Raw genomic sequence first — 17,305 nt, 5'->3', positions numbered from 1 at the left:
GTTGTTTTTGTGGGGTTTTTTTGCCCCCAGGATATTTTTGTTGTTGTTGATGTTGCAGTGCTCCAGCACAGGATTAACCCTTTTATTCTCTCCCACCTGAGACAGATTTCTTTCGTGATCCGTTCTTGAAGTATATTGCCTGTCAGATATTTATCCGCTGCTCACGGCTGGTGGGTTGGATGCTCAGCAGAGTAGACTTTGTGTCAGAAAACCAGCAGCTGCTCATATATCACAGTGGTCATTAGCAGAGGATCATTCTGGACCTTTGCCCACAGCACCTTGCTATGGCAAGAGAAAGGCTATAAAACCCTAGGCCCTGTCAGCTGTTGTCATTTAGGTGAGAATTTATCAGGTCTCAGAGTGCCCTCTGACTGGATTATTATGAATAATGAATGAAGCTTTATGCCACACTGAGGCATTAATAAGACTGGGATGACTGGGAGAAATTCAGTACAACATCATAGCAGTAACTTTCTGTGAGCGAGTACACAGCTGGTGGGCTCACTGGATTCAGCCTGTGCTAGACACTGCCCCTGAAATGAGGAGCTCATTTAATTATTGAGCAAGGAGCACAATGCTTTTAGTTTAGCCTATGGGTGGTATTACTGACCTGCTCACAGAAAGCTTGCAACAAAAGGCTTTCTACCCTCTAACCAAACTCATTTTCTGCTCTTAAGAAGCTGCATCACTGAGCCCTCCCCAAAATAAAAACAGTGAATGTGAATCTTCATATTTACTATTAATCCAGCTTTAAAAAAAAAGGATATGTACGAGCAACCAGCTAACAATAATGCCCTAAAATGTCCTGACACAGAAGTCATCTAACCTGTTGGTGGTAACTCTGGTGATATTAGCCAGGATTACCGATTTTCTTCCTTGCTTTTCCTCAGTTCATTCAATATGTGTCCCTACAGTGCACAAATGAGAAACAGGGAAGGAAGGAAACAAAAAAGGCAGCCACTGACCCAACTTGGAGGGGGAAAAAAGCAACAACAACAAAAAAAGCAGATGCACAGCAGAGACTATTGGCAATAATCTACCTCCTGGTGTGGCAGTTCCAGCTGCACTCCAGAGGAATGAGCCCACAGAGCTGACAAGCACTCGAGGCTGTCATTTATCTTGGTACCAGCTCCACTAGAAAAATTATTTTATAGGGCTGGACACACTTTTACAGACTCTTTAATACCTTAGGTGCATAATATCGTTAAAACCTTAGGCTCCCACTATCTCATATTATTGTGCTCTAAGCAAAAACAAAAACTGCATGGCTTCTTTTGGATAAACATGTTCTCTAAACTAATTTTTGTTTTATTTTTCTCCCTTTAATTTAGCATGCAGTCTGCAGGAAATCCTTGATAATATCAGGCCAGATCTTCATTCTTCCAAACGGCCCTAAATAAGGAGGCGGGGAAGGAGGAGCCAGCCTGAAGACCACCAAGAGGTCAGACAGAAACCTGTAATTCAGGAGGAATATTTCAACTCATTCCTTACACACAGACAGTGCTAGGACCTGGCCTTACTCTCACATCAGCCTCTCCATTAACTGTTTTTACAGCAGAGCCACTGATGCACAGCCAGATTATGAACAGAGAGAAACTTTATCTTTTTCAAAGGGAAAATGCCTTTTTGGCAGGGGCGGGACATAGGAAACACCCATTTGAAAAGATTCAGTTTCCACCTTGCTCACACAGTGACACCTGTAGAGCAGGAGAACCACAAGGAATGGCAGAGTGGGCACTGACACTGACCATGGGCAGCTCTGAGAGCCAGCCCCTGCCACCAGGGACAGCCTTGGGCACACAGCCCAACAGAGCTTTAACAGCAAACATGGCACACAAGTGTGAGAAGCTTTTCTCCAAAATGTTATTAACTTGGGTACGATATTAATGCTACGAGTTTTAAAATATACTCATACCATAGGAACTCTCAGAGCAAACATTAGGTAAATTAAAAGGCCTTAACTTGTCCCAGCTCAGTTTCTGCTCTTTGATCCCAACTGTTTTCACCTCACTGACTCCCAGGTAGGACCCATTTTTGAGTATAATGTTCAAGATTTTGTTATTTAAGAAAAATCTGACCAGGAAAAAGGGGGAAATACCCACAAATACAATTTTTTTGAAAGAGACATAAATTCTTAGGACAGCAAATTTCATTATAATAAAGGAATTCCAGTTCAGTCTCTATTTAGTAGTGGCAATATGGCCCTTTTCCCACACTTGTACTACTTTTTTGAGAAAAGCAAATTGTCAAAAAACAGCAATTTCTTAATTCCTTTATTACAAAGAAATAATGTAAAATGTTTCATTTTCATTATTTCAGTGCTAGGCAACTCTAACTAAAAAAAACTTGGTGTAATCTGGAACTCTGAAACCCCAGTGTACAACTACTGAAATAGCAAGATTCCTATAGACTTTTCACTTTACTAGATTAGAAATCATTACTGTCACTCACTGTATATTTTTAAAATAATATCTTCATATTTTTATGGCTTTGATCTAGAATGCCTCATATTTGCATCCTGCCACTTTTGTTATGTATAGGGAATTTAAAGATGACAGTGCAGTCATGTATGGTTTTTTAACTTGTGGATCTTTTCATTTATCAGTCTTTCTCACAATGAGTTAAGAATGTAAATAGTCTATGCTTGATTCACATGGGTGAAAAAGCTTTAGAAAGCCAGGAAACAAAAAACTGAGTTTTCTCCTTTTTTTTTTTTTAATTTAATTGTCTTTGTGTCTCATGGTAGTTTTCATCTTAGTAAGAGGTTTTGTATAGCATTTCTTCTGTAAGGACCTCCTGTTTTGCTAAAAACAGACACCGTCCTATTTTGGAGGGAGTAGCAGCATGAATGGGAATAAAAAGCAGACTCCTACAATTAACTGAACCTTCAGGCAGTGGCTGGGGCACCAACAGCACACCCTACTTTTCTAAGATTCTTAAAAGACAAACAAAAAAAGTGTTTGCTAAAAGCATATTTATAAATGGGGTTACCTACCCTTAAAAGACATCATCTGTCCAACAGCAGAATAGAGCCAGGAGAAACCTGCCCAGTCTTGGCAGCCTGAATCCTCCCCATGTCAAAAGAAAAATCACCAGTGGCAAGCATGTTTGTAGAACTTCCAAGAAGTTAATTTTAGTTACTTTTGTGATTTTTAAATAGCCATTTGGTATTATAGACATCCTGCTGCAAAGTAACAAAGCCAGTTACACTTAAATTTTAAGAAACTAATGAAACATAACTACACTTCTTTTTTTGACTTCTACTTCTTTTCTTTTTAAAGCTACTGGACCATGGTAGCAGTGCAGTTACCTGTGCTGTTACTCCTAAGCAGTTGTAATGCTTCAAGCTGTTCTCAAGTTTAACAAATGATTACCACAATTCACTGGAAAGTGATGTTCAGAGGCAATCCATCCCCCACTCTCCTCCCTGGGGTCTAAATGTCTAGGACTTACACGAGGCAAAACAGAGTGATTCCTGAGGAAAGAAGGGGAGGAAAAAAAAAAATCTGTTATTTGCAAATAATGGCCAAAAATGCAGCCTTAGAAGCAGTGAAACAATTTGTGAATTCAGCTGCATTTTGACAACTGAAAACAGCTGAATGCATACATAAATATATAAACAACTAAGCACATAAATTTAAAGCTGCCTCCTCTGAGCAATGCTGAATTTCCACATGGCACCTCTCCCACCTTTTTTCTAGTGTGCCATTATAATGGCAAAAACATTTTGGGGACAAAAACCCCACCCTCTCAGCAGAGGAACCCCAGCTCAGATGCCATGCTCACAGTAAAGTGTTCCATACAAAGTCAACCCTTTTCATTCCTTTGAGCCACCCAAGATTTGAGTGTGAGCATCAGAAACAACCTGTATGTCCACACATGCACCAGGCCCTTTGGAAGGAAGGATCCACTGGTGAAATTGTGAGAGCCAGGAAACAAACCTTCCCTCAGTCCCCATCCCTCCACACAAATCATCTGGTACCTTATAGCAGGGGTGCTGCAGCTCCTGGCTCTCCCCAGGCTGGTTTTTGCTGTCAGGGCATTCTTCATCATTCCATGGGAGTTCCATGGCTTTCCTTCCCTAAAAAGGGAAGGACAAAAAAAGGCCAAAAAAATAGAGATGAGTCCATTTGAGTTTCACAGAATAACAGAGGCACAGAAGGACCCTGTTGGAAGGGAACACAGTGGGTCACACCTGGTCCCACCTCCTGCCCAAGCAGGTTCGCCCCAGAGCCCATTGCAGTTTTGCAGCCAGAAGGCTCTGGATTATCTCTCTGTTGTTGGACACACACTCCAGTTTTTGCCTTGGATGAAATCTACAGGCAGCCACATTCATTTTAAAATGGGACTCTGCATGCAGGGAAACAACTGTTTGTGTTGGCATTTTTTGGGTGCATAATCTAGGAACACTGTTATTTCCTACCTTTTGATTGCAGCTGAGTTAATGGACACATGTAAGAACACAAATACTGCCTAACCAGCTTTATTTTATTATCAGCAATAATGAGTAGCAACCCATTAATTTTAAAAGTTGAGGTATACACTGTAAAGTTAATGAGAACCCAGAGTCAATTAAAATAACAACAATTAGGCCACTTTATTGATTTTTCAGCTATCTTTTTCTGTAGCAATTTTGTAGCACATACCACAGATCATCTGTGTTGTATATTTCAATGCAGATGATAATTTCCATTTAAAAACTGCTTTACATTATTATGACTGAACAAGACATGCTGCTTTAAAAATTCTGGTTTACTCTTATATATCTAAACTATGCCATTTATATGATTTTGTAAACCTTTAAACCATTTTTCAAGCTTAAAATTTCTTAAAAGTTGGATTAGGAGAGTCTGGGATAGGTGGAAGAAGAGAACAGTCTTTCCCACCCCATATTTTGTATGTGTTAATTCAAGGTTCCCTTCTAGAGAAGAACTTTTTTCCCCTAAATTTATTTCCAACTACTTTTGTTTTCCTTGAGGGACCTTTGAAACACTATATTGCTACTTTTCATGTTTTTTATTTGCCCTCTGGAACAATAAAGGCTCAAAGGTTCATAAATATGCATTCTGTAAATGTATTATGCTGACAAAGTGTTGCTCAGATAGCTGCTTTTGCCTTTAGGGAATGAATAAGTTTACAGCATGCTTAAAAAACAGTGTTAGAGAAAAGAGAGAGAGAGGGAGAGCTGTGTCAGCGTGTGGGCTGAAAATGGAACAAAAGCATTATCCTGAATGCACAGAAAAGAGAAAAGAAAGTTAGTTAAGACACAACAGTGAGCACCTTGCAAGCTGCAGGGGTGGGGATTTGAGGGTGCTGCTCATCAGTGATGTGCCTGAGAGGGCATCGTCCCTTGCTTGCCAGGAGGGCTGCATGGACAAGACTTCATAAATCAAACTTTTTTTGCTAATTTTGGTACCTGAATCAGGGTAACTCCTTTGTTCTTCCCAAAACATTCAGTTCCTGGCAGAGTCCTTGTCCTGGTTGGTTCTTTTCTGATCAGACACAGATCTGCTTCAGTCACCTCTGAGCTAGAAGCTCAGGGCTGGTGCTTGTCAACAATTTTGGCAAGAAGAAAACATTTAGCAATTAGAAATAGCATTTAAGTACATACTTCCAAACTGGCTTATTGGTGTTGATGTGACAGTAGGCTTTGACAGATGAGACTCCAGACCTGGGAACTGGGTTTGCTCAGCAAAGTTTTGGTAGGGAGACAACAGGTGGCTCCTGTGAGAGGCTGCTGGAAGCCTCCCCCGAGTCTGATGGAGCCAATGCCAGTCAGCTCCAGGCTGCTGGCCAAGGCTGAGCCCAGCAGCACTGGTGGTGCCATAACTGGGATAACAAATTTAGGGGACAGGCAGGAACTGCACAACAGAAACTTCAGCCAGAGAGAGAAGAGAGGAAAGAGAAAGCAGCAGCTCTGCAGACACTGAGGTCAGTGAGGGGGGAGGGACAGGAGGTGCTCCAGGTGCCAGAGCAGAGATTCCCCTGCAGCCCCTGGTACAGCCCATGGTGAGGCAGCTGTGCCCCTGCAGCCCAGGGTGGTCCATGGGGGCAGAGATCCACCAATAAACCTGGAGACAGGAGCATTGCACAGGGTTGCTTCTTGTCTCCCTGGGGATGCAATGCAGAGCTGAGCCAGCCCAAGCTGCTTCCATTCCCACCTGGATGCACATCCACCGACATGCTCTGCCCCTGCCTCAACTCTTCACAGCATGGTGACTTCTCCAAAAGTCATTATCTGTACTTGAGGCTGAACAAATATGCCAGTACTGCAAGGCTACAGGTGATCTCTTAGACCTACAAATTGTAAGTCCCTGACAACTCATATGAATAAAATCCAAAAGGATAACATAGCCAACCAGTTGCTACCCCCAATTTTTTAATAGTCTTTGAGTTACTGGTTCAATGTCTCTTAAACATGTATATTTTCCTACTTCATTATCTAGCTGTGTGTCTGGTTCTTTTCTTGGGGACTGTCATGGGGTCACCTATTTTAGACACCAATACTGCTACTAAAGTTATTCTTTGTGACCTGAGATTGTCTTAAGCTACCTTGGTCACTTAAAAGCCAATTTTTCCTGTTCTCCTTCACTTCATTCCTTTATTTTATGTTACATTTCTCTTAGGCCAGCATTAAATATTTAAAGCTTCTTGATATTTTTTTCATAAGATTTTTTTCTATTCTTGCTTTGTTTCTTCTTCTCAACAGTAGGAAAAAAACAATTTCCATCTGAACAGTCAAAGGATGCTCCTTTAGCCATGTAAACAATTAACAATGGTCTAACGTAGACAGACTACAAAATCCCCATCAAACAGTGTCTGGCATGTTGTATTACACTGCTCTCAAAAAACCCCAAAACCTCTTACTTGAAACCAAGTTAAAAATCTTGTATAACTACATACCATGAAGAAAAGCCAAGTTTACAATCTAAAGTTGTTCTCTTCAGAGAAGGCAATTCTTGGCAAAAATAATGACCAAGCTGTGCCTCATCACACCCTTCTCCAAATGCTGCAAAGAGAGGATTGCAAGATGTGTTTCTGGTACAGCTCTCAGGATCCATCAGTGTGGTGCTCAGCAAACCCCCAGGCACTGCTGAGGGCACGCCAGGAGTTTGAGAACCCGGAGCCTTCCTTAGCCCTCTGATGATCCCTGTGCCCGGCCAGCAGGAGAGCCTGAGCTCAGCCCGTGCTGCAGCTCCCGAGCTGCCGTGAACGAGGCACACCCGCCCGCAGCCGGGGAAGGTGCCCGTGCTGGATAAAAGCTCCAAGGGTGCAGCCACGGCTGTCTGGAAGCTTTGCCCCCTGAGTGGGGATGAAGAGGCAGACAAATAATCACATCTTCTCCTGTGAACATGTGAACTGGTGTTCTGGCTTTGCCCCTCTCGCACAAAGCTTCCAAGAGAAGCAGCAGGGGTCTAACAGCCTACAAAGCCTCAGCTTTAGCCTGAAACTCTCCCTGACAGGAGAGTAAAGTTTGAAACAGAAAATATAATTATTTCACCAGTCCTCTCTGTTCTTATGACTCCACTGCAGCCTAGCACAGCTCTGGCCACAGGCAGACAAATCCCCAAAACCTGAGAATTTCTCCTAATCTGCATCACAGGTCACTATATTGTTCCACTGCCACTTTTACCATCCCAAATTTGCCTTGCTGAAAAGCACTTCCTCTGTTTGAGCATATATTTATTTCTATAAAGCTCATTTTTTCTGATTTCTGATTAAAATGGTCATCTTTGATGTATACTGTGTTCCTATATCTAGAATTGGAATGTTCACCCAGTTATTTCTCAGCCCAATTCTGGCAGAGACTCTGGATTCAATGCAAAATAAACTCACAAGAAAAAGCCTACTTGCAGAGCACAGAATTTAAAAAAAGAATTTCACTGCTTGAGACTGGACCAATCTCCCTCTGTCCCAACAATGCAGGACCAGTAAGTTTCTAAAAAGTTTTTCTCAAAACAATTATGAGATTAACTTGCAGAAATGGAGCACAGCATTCCAAGAATAAGTCTGGGGCAAAAGCATTAAAAAACTCCTGGTAAATATATTATTATTAAAGATAAGAGAGTAATAATCTATGTTTTCAGGGCAAATCTCAATACCCATTCAAGTGACAAATGAATTTAATACCTCCTAAACTCATGCCAAACATGACTTTGACCCAAAAGCGGTTGCTGTGTGGACAGGATGTCACACAGACGTGTCACAGCAATGCAGGGGCCCTTTCCCCATGAGCCCTGAACTGTGCCAGGCGCTTTCCCTGAGCCCTGGCTGCAGACAAAGCCACCATGGGCTGGGCACCTGGCATGGGCGTGTGCCATTTATTTCCCTGAAATGGCACCAATGCAAACAAGTGAACAAAGTCAGATTGTTGGCTACCAGTTCGATCATACCCCTGGACTGTGAAAACACATTTTCCTGGTATGGATCAGGCTAGGTTTTAAACTGAAATTGAAAGCAATAAATCTCTGGCAATCAATTAAGGATGAGGGAAGGGGGGATATAATAATCCAGTTGTCAGCCAGGTTGTTCAGTCTGCAAGCATTCATTGGCAGAAGAAAGGTGAAAGTCATAAAATGAAGAGGGGAAAAAAAAATTGGCTCCTGGGCTATTCAAGACAGAGACAGACACAGTGTGAGGGTTTCCAACAGAAAGATAACAGATCAAGACAGGGGATACAGATGCACACATGTTCTGCATCTCTCCCATAGATCTAGTTTAATAAAGCACAAATGATGATCATTTTTTTCCTTTTTTTATCTATTATTAGGGTTTTTCAAGTGTGTAAGTGTGTCTTAATCAAAAGAACAGTTCCATACAGCTCTTGACATCAAAGAAGAGCATTTCCAAAGCTATTACAGTATCAAAGTAATATTCTGTGCAGAATCTAAGGTGAACCATTGGAATAATCCTTCTGGGATAGAGATGAAAAAATGCTGCATTCAGTGTTGCCCAGAAGCATCCAAAGCAATCTATCAAAAAAAGACATAAAAATATTGGGCCACACTTACTTGATGCATGTACTCACCACTACTATTATTTTCCTCCATTTTCTCTTTGTCTGCTTAGCTACTAATCTTACCTTTGTCTGAAAGTTCCTGCTGTACATATGAAAGTACCGGAGCTGATTAGTGAGTCACAGGAGGAAATGACCTCTGATGTGCTTCAAATCCATGCACCTTTTATGTATTTGAATCACATTATGAAAAAAAAAAAAAGCGTTAAGGCAAAAATAGCATCATTGTAGCAGCTCTAAGGTGAGAGTGCTGGACATGAGCAATGCTTTTCATGTGCCCTTAATACATTTTCACTCTGCTATTAGAGACTTCTCTTCTGCTTATTGAATATACATTTAAAGGTAAACTAAATTTAACTATAGCAATTTATATGGATAACCCATTTCAGTAAAAGACTTTGCTAATCTGAGCAACCATTGATTTAATTATATGCCCTGTACAATACAGAGATTTCTCCCTTCAGCTGTGTGAGTGAAGCAGCAGTTTCTTTGCAGAAGAGATGGGCAGTGTGGTTGCTGCTGTGGTCAAGAGAACAGAGGGGGTGAGGGCAGAGGGGGAGAGAAGGTAAGGAGAAGTTACCAAACACAAAAAAGCTCTTCCATCTGACAACAGTAGTTAACTTGCTCCTTGAACTTAACATCTGGTAGCATTTCATCTTCTGAACACTTGTAAAACCTTATGGTACTTTAGACAGTGGGAGTTCCTCTCCAAAAGAAATTTTAACAGTACAAAGAGACCACAAAATCCATTTCTTACTGGGTATGGGGGTTTCTAATTCTCAACTCACAGCTTACTTCAAGAATACCCTTGAAGTTCTTCCTTTGCATAGTTTTTTGAGAACAGTTTTAGTATTAATTTTCAGCAGAGAAAATATGCATATATGGAAAGGTTGCCTCTATATTCCTCTTTATTAAGGATAAACGTGGGTAGATACAGATATTTTTTCTCCTTAACTGCCCAATAAGGCCAGCATGGGAACTAGAGACAACTTCATTGCTAACAAAGAACATCTAAAATTAATATCCACAGAGGAAGATACAGTATTTTGTGAAACAATGGTTCCCACCTTTGAGTATCCAACTGGCAGTGCCAAGGGCCTGTAGGGGGTAAGGATCAGCTTCCCATGCCCTGGAAGGGGGCACAAGTGGCATGGATGCCCTCCTGCTGCCACAGGAGAGGGTGGCAGTGTTGGCGTGGGATGCTCTGCCCCCCGTGCAGGCAAACACATCCAAGGAAATGAAACCAGTTAGAGGCTGCCACATCCTAATTCCTTCTTCCCTCACAGTACTGCTAAAGCTATGCTGGAAATGGAATTTGGGTTAAATGAAGACAGCAAAGATTGATAGTTTGGTATTGAATGAGCTCTAAAGGAACTCCACCACTGCCAATGTGCAAGAAGCACCAAGAGTCACCCAGCTGCAAAGACCAACACATCCATGCTGGGTTGTAGGAACTGTTTGCAACCAAGTTTCACTCGCAACACAAATGTAAAAAAATCCCTTTAAAAGGGTTTCTTTCTGACACATTTGTGTATTGTTGCATGATGGCTGTCCTCAATACATGGAATTAACACCTGCTCCTTTTGGGAAAGATTCTTTTCAAACAGCAAAGGATGTGATTAAGTGAGGATGCCTTGCTGACTACTAAGTCTCTGGAGCAGCAGTGCACTCGGCATTTGCCTCTCTAAATCAGCAGCACCCCAAAGCATGAAACAAGCCTGTGATCATAAGAAAAATGCAATCCAAACCTGCTGTGACCCAAAATGCAATGGTTTTGCCTCAGTCTATGAGACAGCATGTAATAAAGAGCAAACCTGGAATGAATACTAAGCTTTGCATAAACACTACTGCAATTAAAATAGGGTTGAAGTACTTGCAAATACTACAGATTCATTAAGAACCATCAAATCAGAGAAAACTGTGAGGAATTGCAAAATTCATTTATCAAAAGAAAAAAAAGAGCAACATATACCAGAAGAAACAAATATTTTTCACTATGGTCAAACATAAAATAATGTATTCTAGAAAAAAAATAATGAAAAGCAGAATTCTTTTCCTTCCAATTTAGGTTTGTTCCAAAATTTATTTTAAAGTAACTGTAGAAGTAGACACACCTGCAGACAGATCTTTAAAAATATTACACTCCTAGATCAGATGAGCAAAGCTTCAAAATAAAGGAACCAGACAGCAGTTTTAGCAATGCAGATGCAATCTGCAAGGCATAGATTCTGAACAATCTCAAGTACATACCAGTGTGCTGAATCCAAAAGTAGGGCAGGAGAAAAGTTACCACACCAACTTTTGGAGGAACATTTGCAAGAACTCACAGACAAAACCATCCTTCGGAATTTTCTACCCTTAGTACACAAAGGAAATCCTGCTTCTCAGCTGGGCCCTTCCTTTTCCTCAACATCCTAACTGTATTTTCTTTAATTTGAAGTTTCATTTGAAGAAACCTCCCAGTGTGACCATTCCCAAGGCCGGGGCCCCTCAGGGGGCGACAGGCCCCGTTCTGTTCCCGCACACCCTCACCTGCTCCGGCCCTTGGCAGTGCCTCAGCCTCCTTCCATAAAGCCATTTATTCACGGCACAATCACACAGAAACAGCCCCAGCTGGGGAGGGGCACCCTGGGTTTTATCCCCTCACAGCCCGAAGGCGGGAGAGTTTTGCTTTTCCTCCTCACACCTGGGCTCCGGCCCTGTCTCCCTCACCTGGCCGCACCACCTCTCCGTGCCCTTTGTCATGCAAGGGCTCGGCAGCCCACGGCCTCTCATCTGTGCTCCCACCCAGAGCTCAACCTGCATCCCAACACGTCCCAGCCTGCATCCTAACCTGCACTACAAGCTGCATCCCAGCCTGCATCCCAAGCTGAGTTACCTGCCCCAGGTGTGTCCCTCAGCCGAGCAGAGCCGGGAGGGGAAGGCACGGCCCTGCCCCGGAGCTGCCCCAGGAGCACCAGGCTGCTCTCGGCAGGATTCACAACCCTGCATTTGCTCCTTTACTCGTGCCCCTGCACACACACGTGGGAAAAACCATGCTGGACAAACACAGGCTGCTCTTCCATCTCATCCTGTTTGCACCGATGTCTTGTGATGCATTTCATAGAGCCTTTGTAGAGCTCAAACTTCAGGAGAAAACAGATAATTTGAGGTAGACATTTGCTAAGTATTTGTCACCATGCTGCCCTAGAGATCAAAAATCAAGAAACATGCTCATAGACAGGTCCCCATTAAGTCTGTGCATACTTATTTGTACTTTTGAACAACTGGACAAACGACTGAGGTATGGCTCTGCCTGAAACAAAAAAAAGAATAATCCCAGTAGGTCAAAAGCCAAGCAATCCCTATGAAACTGCAGTGAACAGAGCAATTCTTCAGAGCAGGCTATATGCCTATATACTGTATTTAGCACAGGCTGTAACATTAAAGATCATCATCTACATTTTTACTATCTTTAATGGGCTCTCATTTGCGCTACAGAGAGCAAAAAAGAATCTAAAGAAAAGTGAAATTATACATGGAGCTATTTATTACAGGTAAAATGTATTCCTTACTCATTTACAACACCTCAAATATGGTGTAGATAGAATACCACAAGAAACTGCAACATTCTGGGGAAAAGATGGAAGAAGGCAGTTCTAGAAAAAGATTTCTGTCTTATGGAAGATGTCCCTTTTTTGCCTGCATATTTGAGAGACTCGTGTATTCTCTTATTTCCTCTGCCTCACTTGTCTACAAGATGACAAGTGATGCCCAACTACTTTGGCATATCATATTGCATTGTGTCATTCCACCACCTGCCAATGCCAGTGGCCCATCAAGCCTGAAAAATCAAAAGCAGCAATTTGTTAGAAACTGGGAAAAGGAAAAAAACCCCACCAACCCACCACATTTTAAGCCAAAAATAGAAACATTCATTTTGTATTAGTAAATAGACCATGAAATATTGATCCACAAAAGTAAGTGAGCATGAGTAATGTATCAATCTCTTAAGCAGATTCAAGGATTTAGAAGCATTTCAGTATTTGTGTATTGGTAGCTGTGTGGAAGACAACATCCATCTCATATCAAATATGATTCTGCAAAATACTGCTGCTCTTTATATTTTCCTTTAAGGGCAGCAGATCTTGTGATGAAAGAAAAGCTAAAGAAACTACATGTTCTAATAAAAATATTATTATGGAACAATAACCAAACATGCAGTTATCTTTCCTGGCAACAGAAAAAGGCAGAGCTATTAAAAAAACCAGTCTGCCTGGATCCTCATTTGTTCTTAAAGATTAGTTCGGAATCAAAGAGAAGTACATTTGTTATAGAAGCACAGAAAAATCCTTCTTTTTTATACAGTCCACATTTATCAACAAAATCATCTCTCAGGAAAAAAGAAATCACTATTTGCTTTGCTCTGCAGTGAATCTTAATGGAGACAGTACAGACAGAGAAAACAGCAAGTTTACCAGTACTAGCCAAATTATAGCAATTATTTTGAAAGGTGCTATCCTCTGGGTAATTGTTTTGTTCCTTGTAATGCTGCACAAATACTCTTCACAAGAGTATTTGCATAAAATCCAATCCCACACTGTCCTGGAGCACAACTTGAGATCTTCACTCAGGCAAATTTTCAAAATCCTCCATACTGTGGCCTCTCAATTTTCTCAACAGCTGCCATGTGCAAATTGTTTGGTGATCATCCTTTGTGCTCAGCTGAGCTAACAAAGCCTGCTCAGAGGCTCCTAGCCCAGCTTCTACAGGACTCTGGCAAAGCAGTTTGCACTGTTGCCAGATTCCCAGAATGGAAATTGATTTTTGTGTCCCACTAGGAAGGGAATGACCAAAGCCATCTCATCCTCAAATCACAGCAGAGGTGGGTGAGAAAGCAAGCACAAAATTACTGGAGAATAAGAAAAGGATACAAAGCCAGGTGCTGTGAAAAGGGCATGACATGGAAAGAGAAGATTCTCAAAGCACAGGGTGGAGCAAAGCTAAGGGCAAAATGCAGAACCCCCAGCTAAGCACGGTGTCAAATGCAGGATCCCACAGAAACTGGGAATGCTAAAAAAAGGCCAGAAGCACTGTAGGAACTGGCTCCACTCCAGAAAGAGCAGGGACCAGGACTCCTGCTCACTCAGACAATTTGCTGAGAAGTGTTCTGCCTGGGAACATCTGTGTGGAACATGATGGAAGCCTGCACTGTGCAATTGCACACAAAAATGAAATGGAAAGTGAGACATAATTAGAGTCAAACTGTACAACACAGGTCATTAGGGTAAAAGTGTGCCATGTTTTTCCATACTGAGCAGCAGATCAGCCTTTCCAATGACAGACAAATGATTTTCTCAGATACCCAGTTTAAAAGCATCTGCAACACCCACATCCACATAATAAATGCTCAGTACACGTGAATAATCAAGTCCCTTGATGATGGTCCATGGAGTTCAATGGAGCAGGTATTCCCATCTCACACCCCTCAATGACCCAGCCAGCACTTCCCTGCCTGCAGAACAGCCCGAGGCCAGGCAGGAGCCGGGCAGAGGCTGCACAAGCTCGGCTGCTGGAGGGGGAGCTCATCCCACAGCCTGCCCCAGATCGGCCTCCCTCTCCAGGGCTCAGTGTCTGGTAGGGAATGGTCACACTGACAGTGCAGATGGACAGACCTACTGGATCTTAACTCTGGGCAGACTCAACTACCACTTTTACTCATTTAAAAACTGAATAAAATGCCACACAAGCCAGAACACTGAAGGGACAATATTAATTCATGCAAGCATGATCTGTTAAGAGTTTGATAATTTTCAACAAATATGGTAACAAAAAGTAGTCCTGAGACTATGACAACATGGTTTTCATATGGCAATTATATAGCTAATTTCAAAAGAGGCATGTATATGTTTCCTCTCTATGTTCTGGAGCAGAGCAAAAATTATTCTGAAATACCTACAGCAGTCTGTGTTCATTTTAGGGGACACGTAAATTATTTTAAGGGAATAATACATCTCCAAGGACATTTTAATGGATTAAATGTCAGGAATGAAATACTGCATTTCAACTTAGCTAGGACCTTAAAGAATGAATATAAAGACAATTATTGAGAGGTCTGAAGAACACGATTGATTTCTTGCAATTTAAACTCTGAGGCACTTCATGCACTCAAACAGAATTTCTATTTCAAGTTTTCATTACATAAAACTATGAAGTATGTAAAGATATAATGCTGACAATATTTTAAAGTTTATGAGAGAACTGCAGAGTCTCTGATTTAAAAGGAAGTTGTGTTTTAGGACTGCATTTTAAGCACAGAATTTTATGCTCAATTACTGTGAAATAAATTACCATTATGATCTACTTGCTTTTTCTAGTTCTTTTAGCAGTAGCTTGATGGCCCTATACAAAGCCAGGAATTCAATATCATGAGGAAATAAAAGGGCCAAATTCCAACAAGAGCCCCATAAAGCAAGAAGTTATACATTTGGAAGGTGCTTTGCTGCAGGCAAATGGCTGCCAGCATTCCAAATCAAGCTGTGAGGCAACACACTGCAGATGTACCTGTGCTCAATACAGAAAATATTCTCACACACACACACCACTTAAGTTACAATGGGATTCTGATCATTATAATGGCACTTGGATACTACTCTTACTTTAAAAAAAAAAATCATACCATGTCTAATTTAACTTTCATACAGAAAAAGAAATATAAATCATTAATTGCAAAACATGCACTAAATTCTCATACCACCCTGTGTCAGAATGCACAGTGTATGTGTAGGTTGCCTTCATAAAACCTGTGACAGTTTTTAGAGCTATCAGTGCTGTTTAAAGAAAACATCCAAGACTGAAGGCAACAATAAATGGGAAGAATATGGTACCTATGAGAAGTAATATGTTCAATTTCATGGATATTACCTGAACATCCATCTGTTTCTATCCATTTGGGACTGCTGTCATCGACATGTGCACTCTGAGAAAAAAAATAAAGCAATTCTCCAATAAAATATAGTTTTATAAATAGATTGCTTACCATCATAAACACTTACTTAGCAGGCAGAACTTTTCTTAAAAAGCATTTTAGCTCAAAACCATCACACCCTTTTGTATCATTACTGCTGTAAAGACGACAGCTTTCCAGTTATTGCACTGGTGGAGTTTCACAAGGTCTTCTTGGGATTTGTGACATTGTGAGGGATGGCCCAGGTTACAGCAAGAGAACACCAGCAACAGATAAGGGTCACCCACACAATCCTCTGCCCTTCTGCTTGAGCTGACAATTGACAGTGAACTGCCCACTGCTTCTCCAAACCCCATGCAAGTGGGTCATTCCTTCCAACTGGTTATCCCCAGGGAGGAGCAGGAGCTGGGGGAGGACAGGCAGCAGCCCAGAGGCCCTGTGCTGGCTGCTGGATCAATGGGCAGTGTCAGCAGGCTCCCAGTTAATGATGCTGGAGCCAGCGCCAGCCTTGCTCCGGGCCAGGCTTACCACAGGTACCCACACACAGGGCACAGGGCTCTGGAAAAGCCAAGTAATTGCCTCATTTTGCAGTATGAGGAGGTTTTTGTTAAAGGCACACACCTTGCATTTTATGTTCCTGGGATCAGCCCTTAGACTGGAACAAAGAAAAGATGTTCACATTCACAACGGTGCCATGTGACAGCCAAGGGCAGCCAAGAGCATCTGTGTGACTGCAGATCCACTTACAAAGGTTTGCTACAAGGAAGAATGCAGTGTTTTGTAAGCCTTGCTTATGTGTGTGAAAATGTATATAAATTTCACATTTATGGAACAATTTTTATTATCGTTTTAAGGAGAAAAGTGTTTGGCAAACGCACAAAACCCACCAAAAAATAACAACCAACAACAAAAAAACACACCACAGGAAAATACAACCACAAAACAGGGGAACCATTGTCCTATTCCGTGATAAAAGGATGGAGCAGTTGAAGTCATCTCTGTATCCATGTATGCTCTGGAGTGGAACAACTGAATTATGGAAATGGGATAAATGTACAAGGTTCTTCAAATTACTGACTTATTATTATTGGATGTTCCATGCAAACTACCTACAAAAACTCTCCCACTCGAGGCAGGAGTGTTCAGCCAGGCTGTGTTTCAGCCCCAAACACACAGTCCAGACCTCTCAGCTAAAGGAGAAAGGACAAGGAGCTTTTCCTTTGAATTCAGCCCAGCGCATTCTCCAGCTGGAGGACCCCATATTTCCAAAGCCCGTCACAGAGGCCACAATACTAAAAACACTCTCCACAGTAACAACATTTTAGGATCCCTTTCTACCCTGC

Source organism: Agelaius tricolor, unplaced genomic scaffold (genome assembly GCF_023055355.1).
Source record: "Agelaius tricolor isolate 1412-34295 unplaced genomic scaffold, bAgeTri1.0.p SCAF_11, whole genome shotgun sequence".
In the NCBI taxonomy this organism is placed as follows: Eukaryota; Metazoa; Chordata; class Aves; order Passeriformes; family Icteridae; genus Agelaius; species Agelaius tricolor.
The sequence above is the reverse complement of the archived record's forward strand: the minus strand, read 5'-3'. Positions refer to the sequence as shown.